The sequence below is a fragment of the Balaenoptera ricei genome, chromosome 6 (genome assembly GCF_028023285.1).
Source record: "Balaenoptera ricei isolate mBalRic1 chromosome 6, mBalRic1.hap2, whole genome shotgun sequence".
Taxonomy (NCBI): Eukaryota; Metazoa; Chordata; class Mammalia; order Artiodactyla; family Balaenopteridae; genus Balaenoptera; species Balaenoptera ricei.
Genome location: NC_082644.1, coordinates 76,909,730 through 76,917,843, shown reverse-complemented (window position 1 = coordinate 76,917,843; position 8,114 = coordinate 76,909,730). Strand labels below are relative to the sequence as shown.

Genomic DNA, 8,114 nt, shown 5'->3' with positions numbered 1-8,114 from the left:
GGTTAGAAAGTATCTTCATTTCATGGAATTACCATGGTCTAAGTAGTTTTACAATATTGTAACAAAAGGACTAGTAGCTATTTCTTCATTTTTCAGGGAAAAAAAATGTAGAAACTAGACGAGTATCAGAATCACCAAATTCACAATCATGCAAAGCACAACAAAATTCCATTGCTCTAGACATAAATGTCACATGCTATGGTTGTAAATATTTGGTTAAAACAAATCAAAATTATTCATGAAAAACATATTAGGATGATCTTGGAGAACCTAAGCAAATTTTTTTTTTTAAACTCAAAAAACATTTTTTCATTTAAAAAAAAGTATTTAGAACACATAAAACAAGGCAATATTCATCCTTTTCTCCCATCTTCTGGTACGGGATCCGTTGGTGGCTCCTCCACGGTTGCACTGTTGCTCTCCAAGCCCGTGTTACTATCACTGGTCCCTTCCTCTGCCAGACTGTCCACCCCCTCCTGCCCGCTCTCCTTGTCCTCAGGAGTAGACATGCCTTCTTCACCATTCTGTTGGCTTTCTGTCGTTTCTTCAAGGAGTGTCTCCTCTGTGTCCTTCAGGACGCTCTCGTCTTCTTTCTTTTCTTCGGTCTTATTAGCTGCTGGCTCCTCCTCAGGAACAGTACTGCTCTGGCTGCGCTCAGCTTGCACTGCTGCCTCTTTCTCCCTTTCTTCCTGCTTTTTGTGAGCCTGTTCCTCAGCCTGTGCAATTTCAGCTGCAGTTTTTTCCATATCCACTTCTACTTTCAAACCACACAAGCTTTTAAGTTCATTGTTAAGTGAATCTGTGCTTTCCAGGCATTTCCTCTTCTTTTCTTGATGTCACTCCTCTATCTGAAGAAGTTCAGCTTCTAGTTTTCACTGATGAACCATTAAGGACTGGTCCTGTCGTTTGAGGACCTGCATTCTAGCTGTTATGACAACTGACCGAACGTCTGGCACCACACTCTCACTTAGGATTTCACGGATGAGGCGGTGGTTTCTCTGGAAACGGGCTATGGCTGTTTGCTTCATTGAAAAACCATCATCATAATCATCGCGTCTTCAGCAGGCTGAATGCTCATGTAAGGTTTTCCTTTCTCCATGCGAGACTGTCTCTGTCAACTTTCTTCCTCTAAAGCAGCTTCTGCACGACTTTTTGCACTTAATCCAGTATATCCTGTGGGCTTGCATAGCATCTTGTCTTGAACTGGATATCTACTTGCTTCATGTGTGTTCCTTAACTACTTAACCAATAAGACAGAGTGGGTTTGATATCTACATTTTTTAATTCCCACACATCACATTATAAACTATTATATATTCAGTATAGGTTTGCAAAATAGCTGTAAAGCTGAATTCAAGGGTAATATAATATTACATAAATAACATAATATCACATTTATTTCTAAAATGCTGTTACTTGCTTGTATCAGAGCTACTAATAAAAATTTTAAAGTGACTGCAGTGAATTTCTGATAGTTTTTTTTTCCTACATAAACTCTTTGATAAATTTATTAATGAACCATGAAATGTCCAAAAAGCAGATCTTCCAAAAGACAAGTAGCAAGCAAAGCCTGGATAATCTACAAACTAGGTAAACAATTGTAAATAAACATATGTAAAGCCTTCATACTTGACTATAATAATCATAGATGCCTTTATTAAAGTACCTTTTTAATGATCAATTTATGTTGTCTGAGACTATATGGAAATACATGCATAGTACTAAGATAAATTTCTAACCAGCTTCCCTTCCAGAAGCCAGTCTGCATGTTGCTGCCACATTGCTCTTCTTTAAAAAGCCTCCATCATTAGTGAACATAAATCAGTTGAGAGATTGCCATGTTCAAGCACTGTGTCAGGGCTTAAGGGAAATAAAACGTGTATTAATACATAGTTCTTACCTTTATTAAAATAGTTCAGTATTCTCAGGTTTGCAATTTTCTAGCTAACTCTCAGTTCCTTGTCTGTAAAGTGGTGACTGTAATAGTACCTACCTGACTACCTCATTTATTCATTCATTCATGCACTCAAATCATTCTTTTTTTTCATAGCACTAGTATATTCCGGTCACTGTTTTCTTACTCTGAATATAACAGTAACTAAGAAACATAAAATTCTTGACATTGTGAAACTTCTAGTGAATGAAACAGACAATATTCAAATAAACAAATAACTATAAAATACAATTTTGGGTAGAGATAAATTCTAGGAGAAAAATAAAGTCAGGCAAACTAGATATTAAATATGAATGGGGGACTGTTTTTGAAAGGGTAGTTAAGAAGGCCTGTCTAAGTAATACCTAAATAAAATGAAGAAGCAAGCAATGATCACCTGTGTGTGAGGAACATTTCAGGAAGAACTAGCAAGATGCAATGCCTCTGAGATAGAAATAAGCTCAGTATGGTATATTTTTGCTTGAGGAATAAAATGGAAAGTCAAGATAGCAGGAATGAAATGAATCAAAGTGGGGAGAGTGGGAGATGAACCTGGAGTCATGGCCAGAGCCAGCTCATAGAAGCCTTAAGGGCCATGGTTAGAGATTTGGACCTTACTAGAAAGTCTCAGAAGAGCTTCAGGAGGAAATAATTTCATGATTTCACTTTTTGTTTTTTTAAAAATAATTATTGTTGATATGTATAGCACAAGCCATAGATGGTGTATATATAGCACAAGCCATAGGTAGTGTATCACCTGGAGTTCTTGCTGGACACAAATGCCACACTTAATTTAGCTACTTTGTGGAAAGCTTAATAAAAGGACTGTTTATAAAGACAACAAATTAGTAAACTATAGAGCAATAAAATACGGCCAATACTTGGGAGCTTTTACCACTACTGGACCCAGAAGCACAGAGGAGTGGAGCAGTTAGTGAAATGGGGAAAGAAAGAGCTGTGTGAAGAGGAATGTCTGATAAAAATTAAGACCTTAAATTCAGGGACTGGTCAACCTCAAGTCACTCTGCATGGAAAGGTCTTGTTCCTAACTCCTGCTGTTGCCCCACCCACACACTCACCATTGGCCAAAACCAAATGCAATCTAGAATACAAGGGAGCCTGATGATTCAGTCTGTTCAGATCAGCTTAGAGAGGTTGAGAATGGTGGTGAGTGGAAGATGGAAGCTTTTCAGTACTGGAGCAGGATTGAAAGAAGAGGACCTGTTTACAGAAACTTGATAAGTTCTAGGCAAGATTTTGTTGTGGCTTCGATAAACCCAGTAAGAATCTACTAGGTGGTAAGAAGTGGTGAGACACTGTGATGGTACAAGCAGAACTTACTGATGGTAAATGTGAAAGAAAGAGGAATCAAGGTTCATTGCTGGTTTTCAGTTTGAACTACTGGACAGATTGTATGCTGTTTGGTGATATGGTAAGAGAGAAGGTATAGGGATGTACTTTGATAGGGGAGACAAAGAGAGGATCTCCTTTGAATAGTTTAACTTTAAATTAGACATCCAAATGGAGGTTCTGAGCAGGTGGTTGAATATTTTAGTCCATAGCTCAGCAGAGAGATTGGAGTTGGATATGTAAATCTTCGAGTCACAAGTACATAGATAGTATTTAAAACTATCACAGTGAGTATAAATAAAGAAGAGCAAGAGTCCAAGGTTGGGACATTACAAGAATTAGGGATTGAGACGAGGTAAAAAAAATTTGAAAAAGAAACTGAGAAAGAATATACATGATATGGGAGGAAAATCAGGTCCCAGAGCCAGAAAATAAAGAGCTTCAAGAAAGAATTGTTTTTACAAGTAAAGAGAACAGGCCTAAAATACAATTGGCATGACAAAGAAAAAAAAATAAAAGTCACCTACTATCATTATCGCAAAGCTCACACTTTGGATTTAGCTAAATTATTTTTAATCCAATTTCTGGTCTTTGGTATATGCTTCACCTGGGGCTATTTTCTAACCATCAGTTTCTTCAGTAGCATAATAGTGGAGGCTTGAGTGTAAGTTCTTTCCTCTTGGATTTTAGCAAAGTAAAATAAGATTATGAGTGTAAATGTATTAGATGAGTTTTATAAAAAATTTTCCAAAGAATTCAGAAAAAGTACAACTTATTTCTGATTTGGGAATTAAGAACAAATTTATCATGGAAGTTGCCTTTGGGATGAAAAGTGATTCGAATTTTGCTAAGCAGTGGGGAAAACAAAGAATTTTGAGCATAGGAAAAAATATGAGCAAAGATCCAGAAATTATAAAGTATGGGTCTCATTTGGAAGAATAGCAAGTTGCGATGTTTTCTGGAAATTAGGTGTGAATAGTGAATAAGCCTGGGGCCATCTGTTGGGAAAAATCATAAATGACAGGCTAAGGGATTTGGATTTTGTATTGCAGACAATAGAAAAACCATGCATGGTTATTGAGTAGGTGACTGATTACTGGTCAGACTGGGCTTCAATGATTAATATAGCTGTGATGAGTAGGAAATATTGGAATAAGGAATGATAGGTGTTTCATTGGATTTACAGTTAAAGTTTTAAACATTTTATTCATTTATTTTGGAAAAATAAGTGACATATACTTAGCACATTTCACTGGGCATACGAGTGCATGTTAAATATCCAGCCTCATTTTTCTATGTAGGCAAGAGAGGATCTCAAGTCCAGGGCTTTTCTAGCCTTTGTTATGAAAGTTCCTCATTACCTGATGGAATCAGAATGCTAGAGATTGCCTATATTCATGCATGCCTGACAAGGTATTCAAGAAAAAATTTATCATTTTTGTTTGAATAGGGTGAAGCCAGCACCATAATAACGTGTAAATATGTAGTAAGAGGTGAAGTAACTCATTTTGAAGAGAGTGGTTATCATGTTGCTAATTGTCCAAAAACATAATATTGTACTCCACGAATCTAACTAAGCCATTGCCCTTGATATAAGGCTGATATAGTGGAATAAACCACCTATTCGAAAGGCAATTTTTTTGCTGCCATAGATGAGGAAATGCTAGGAAAATCATTTGTCTTAATATGGGCTCGTTTGCTCATCTATACAGAATGAATTAGATTAGTGTCTTTATTATAGACTCTCAATACAATATGTTATAATTTTTTTTTGGATCCGTGTTTCTCAGTCTTAACCATGCAATCCTTTTAAAATACAAAATCTAGAGCTATTATTGGCACTAGTATCCTGCAAATACATTTTATGAAATATTGCTGTAGGCATTTGTCAAGGCCAGATGGAACAAGGAGAGTACACGGGCCTTATACTGATTTTATATCCTGGCTCTACCATTTATCAGATAATTAGCTGTGACCTCCTGACTTAATCTATATGACATTCCATTTGCTCATCTGTAATATGTTGACTAATGTTATCCATTCTGCTAAGCATCTTAAAAATCAGACTTAATGTACTAAAATCACTGCCTGATACTCACGTGGTTGTTGTACCAAGCAGTCAATAAAGGGTGGCTATTTTATTATTATTATTATTGTTATTATATTAATATTATATTTACTCAAGCTTAAGTGCATTGATTTCAACCATAATATGGAAGATTAAAGATTTAAGATTTATCCATGAATTGTTAACATCTTTATTGAAATACAATTCATATACCACAAAATGCGCCATTCAAAGGGTACTGTTCCATGGGTTTAGTACAGTCATAGATTTAGGCAACCATCACTACATCTAAGTTTTGAACATATTCATTATTCCAGAAAAAAACCCTGTATCTCTTAGCAGTCACCACCCATTTCCTCCCAATACCACCCCAACCCTAGTGAACTATGAGTTTACTTTCTGTCTTTATAGATTTGCCTATTCTAGATATTTCATTTAAATGGAATTATAAAATACACAATGTTTTGTTACTAGTTTCTTTCACTTATCACAATACTTTCAAGATTCACCCATGTTGTAGTATGTATCAGTACTTTGTCATTTTTTATTTGTGATATATTCCATTGTGTGGATGTACCACTTAACGTTTAGACATTTATCAGTTGATGGACATTTGTCTTGTTTCTATTCCTTAGATATTGTAAGTAATTCTGTGAACTATCATGCTCAAGTATTGTGTGGAATAATTTTTTATTTTGCTTGGTCACATACTTGAGAATACAGTTGGGGTCACATGTTATTTCTGTATTTAACATTTTGAAGAAAGGTTTTCCAAGTCATCACCTCATTTTACATTCCTACCAGCAGTGTATGATACACCAGCAGTGTATGTGTTAACTTCTCCACATCCTCTCTAACATTTGTTACTGTCTGTTTTTTATTATAACCATCCTAGTCAATGTGAATTAGTATTGCACTGTAATTTCAATTTCCATTTCCCTACTAACTAATGGTGTTAAATAACTTTTCACGTGCTTATAGGCCATCTGAATATATTCTTTGGAAAAATATCTATTTGAAGCTTTAGCCCATTTTAAAATTGGGGTAGTTTTCTTTTTATTATTGATTTGTAAGAGTTCTTTATACATTTTGGATGCAAGTCCCTTGTTAGATATTTTCTCCCATTCTATGGTTTGTATTTTCACTTTCTTTATGGTGTCCTTTAAAACATGAAAGTGTTTAATTTTGATGAGCCCAGTTTACTTATTTTTCCTCTTGTCATTTGTGCTTTTGTGTCTTAAGATACCATTACTTATCCCAAGGTCATAATGATTTATGCATATGTTTTCTTCCAAGAATATAGTTTTAGTGGTAAATTTAGTATATAATCCAGTTTGAGTTAATTTTTTTATACTGTGTGAGATAAATGTCAATCAAATTCATTCATTTTCATGAAGATATCTAGCTGACCCTGCACCATTTTTTGAAAAGACTTTTCTTTCCCTATTTGATAGTCTTGACATTGTTGAAAATCAGTTGATGATAAATGTAAGGATTATTTCTGGACTTTCAATTTTTTTAAAAAAATTAATTAATTAATTTTTGGCTGTGTTGGGTCTTCGTTTCTGTGCGAGGGCTTTCTCTAGTTGCGGCAAGTGGGGGCCACTCTTCATTGCGGTGCGCAGGCCTCTCACTATCACGGCCTCTCTTGTTGCGGAGCACAGACTCCAGACGCACAGGCTCAGTAGTTGTGGCTCATGGGCCTAGTTGCTCCGTGGCACGTGGGATCTTCCCAGACCAGGGCTTGAACCCGTGTCCCCTGCATTGGCAGGCAGATTCTCAACCACTGCACCACCAGGGAAGCCCTGGACTTTCAATTTTATTCCATTGGTCTATGTCTGTCCTTGTGCCAGTACCATGCTGTCTTGATTACTGTAGTTTTTAAACTAAGTTTTGAAATCAAGAAGTCTGAGTTTTCCAATTTTGTTCTTTTTCAAGATTGTTTTGACTATCTTGGCCCCTTGAATTCCTATATGAATTTTAAGATCAACATGTCTATTTCCATAAAAAATAAACCAGTTGGGATTTTAAAAGGCTTTTTATTGAATCTGTAGATCAACTGGAGTATTATCATCTTAATAATATTAAGTTTTCTGATCCATGAGCATAGGATGGCTTTCATTTATTTTAATTGTTAAAAATATTTTTCAAAGCAGTATTACTGCATACGGGCCCTCAACCCCAGTCAGCATGCATCTGTCTACGTGGCTAACTTTTAATATGTATATTTTTACATTATGTAAATTCTTAATTAGCCTGTCTTGTTTAGATTGTATACATCATTATATGACATTCTTGTAACTACTATGTGATCGATAAGATTCCTTTAAGAAACTCTGCTTTTTAAAGACAAAGTACCACGCTGAGAGGGGTGACTTACTTATATCCCACATTAGTGGGTGGTTACCCTATTTATAGGATCTTTAAAACAAGTACATTTTTAACGAACTAAGGTGAATAAAGGCACAATTAAAAACTGTCAAAAAAAAAAAAAAAAAAAATTTTTCAACAGTGTCTTATAGTTTTCAGTGTGTAAGTCTTGCGCTTCTTTGATTAAATTGATTCCTACATCGTTTCTGATGCTATTTTACATGGAATTCTGTTCTTAATTTTGTTTTGGATTGCCTACTTTTAGTGTATAGAAATATATTGATTTTTTTATGTTGATCTAGTATCCTGCAAAACTGCTCACCTTTTTATTGATGTGTAGTTTTCTTTCTTTCTTTCTTTCTTTCTTTCTTTCTTTCTTTCTTTCTTTCTTTC

The 8,114-nt window shown here is 35.3% G+C and overlaps 1 pseudogene; it reads right to left on the bottom strand.

Annotated features, from left to right (window-relative positions):
• Positions 1-353: 353 nt before the first annotated feature.
• On the bottom strand, positions 354-1,192 carry LOC132368078 (SWI/SNF-related matrix-associated actin-dependent regulator of chromatin subfamily E member 1-like; annotated as a pseudogene).
• Positions 1,193-8,114: the final 6,922 nt, after the last annotated feature.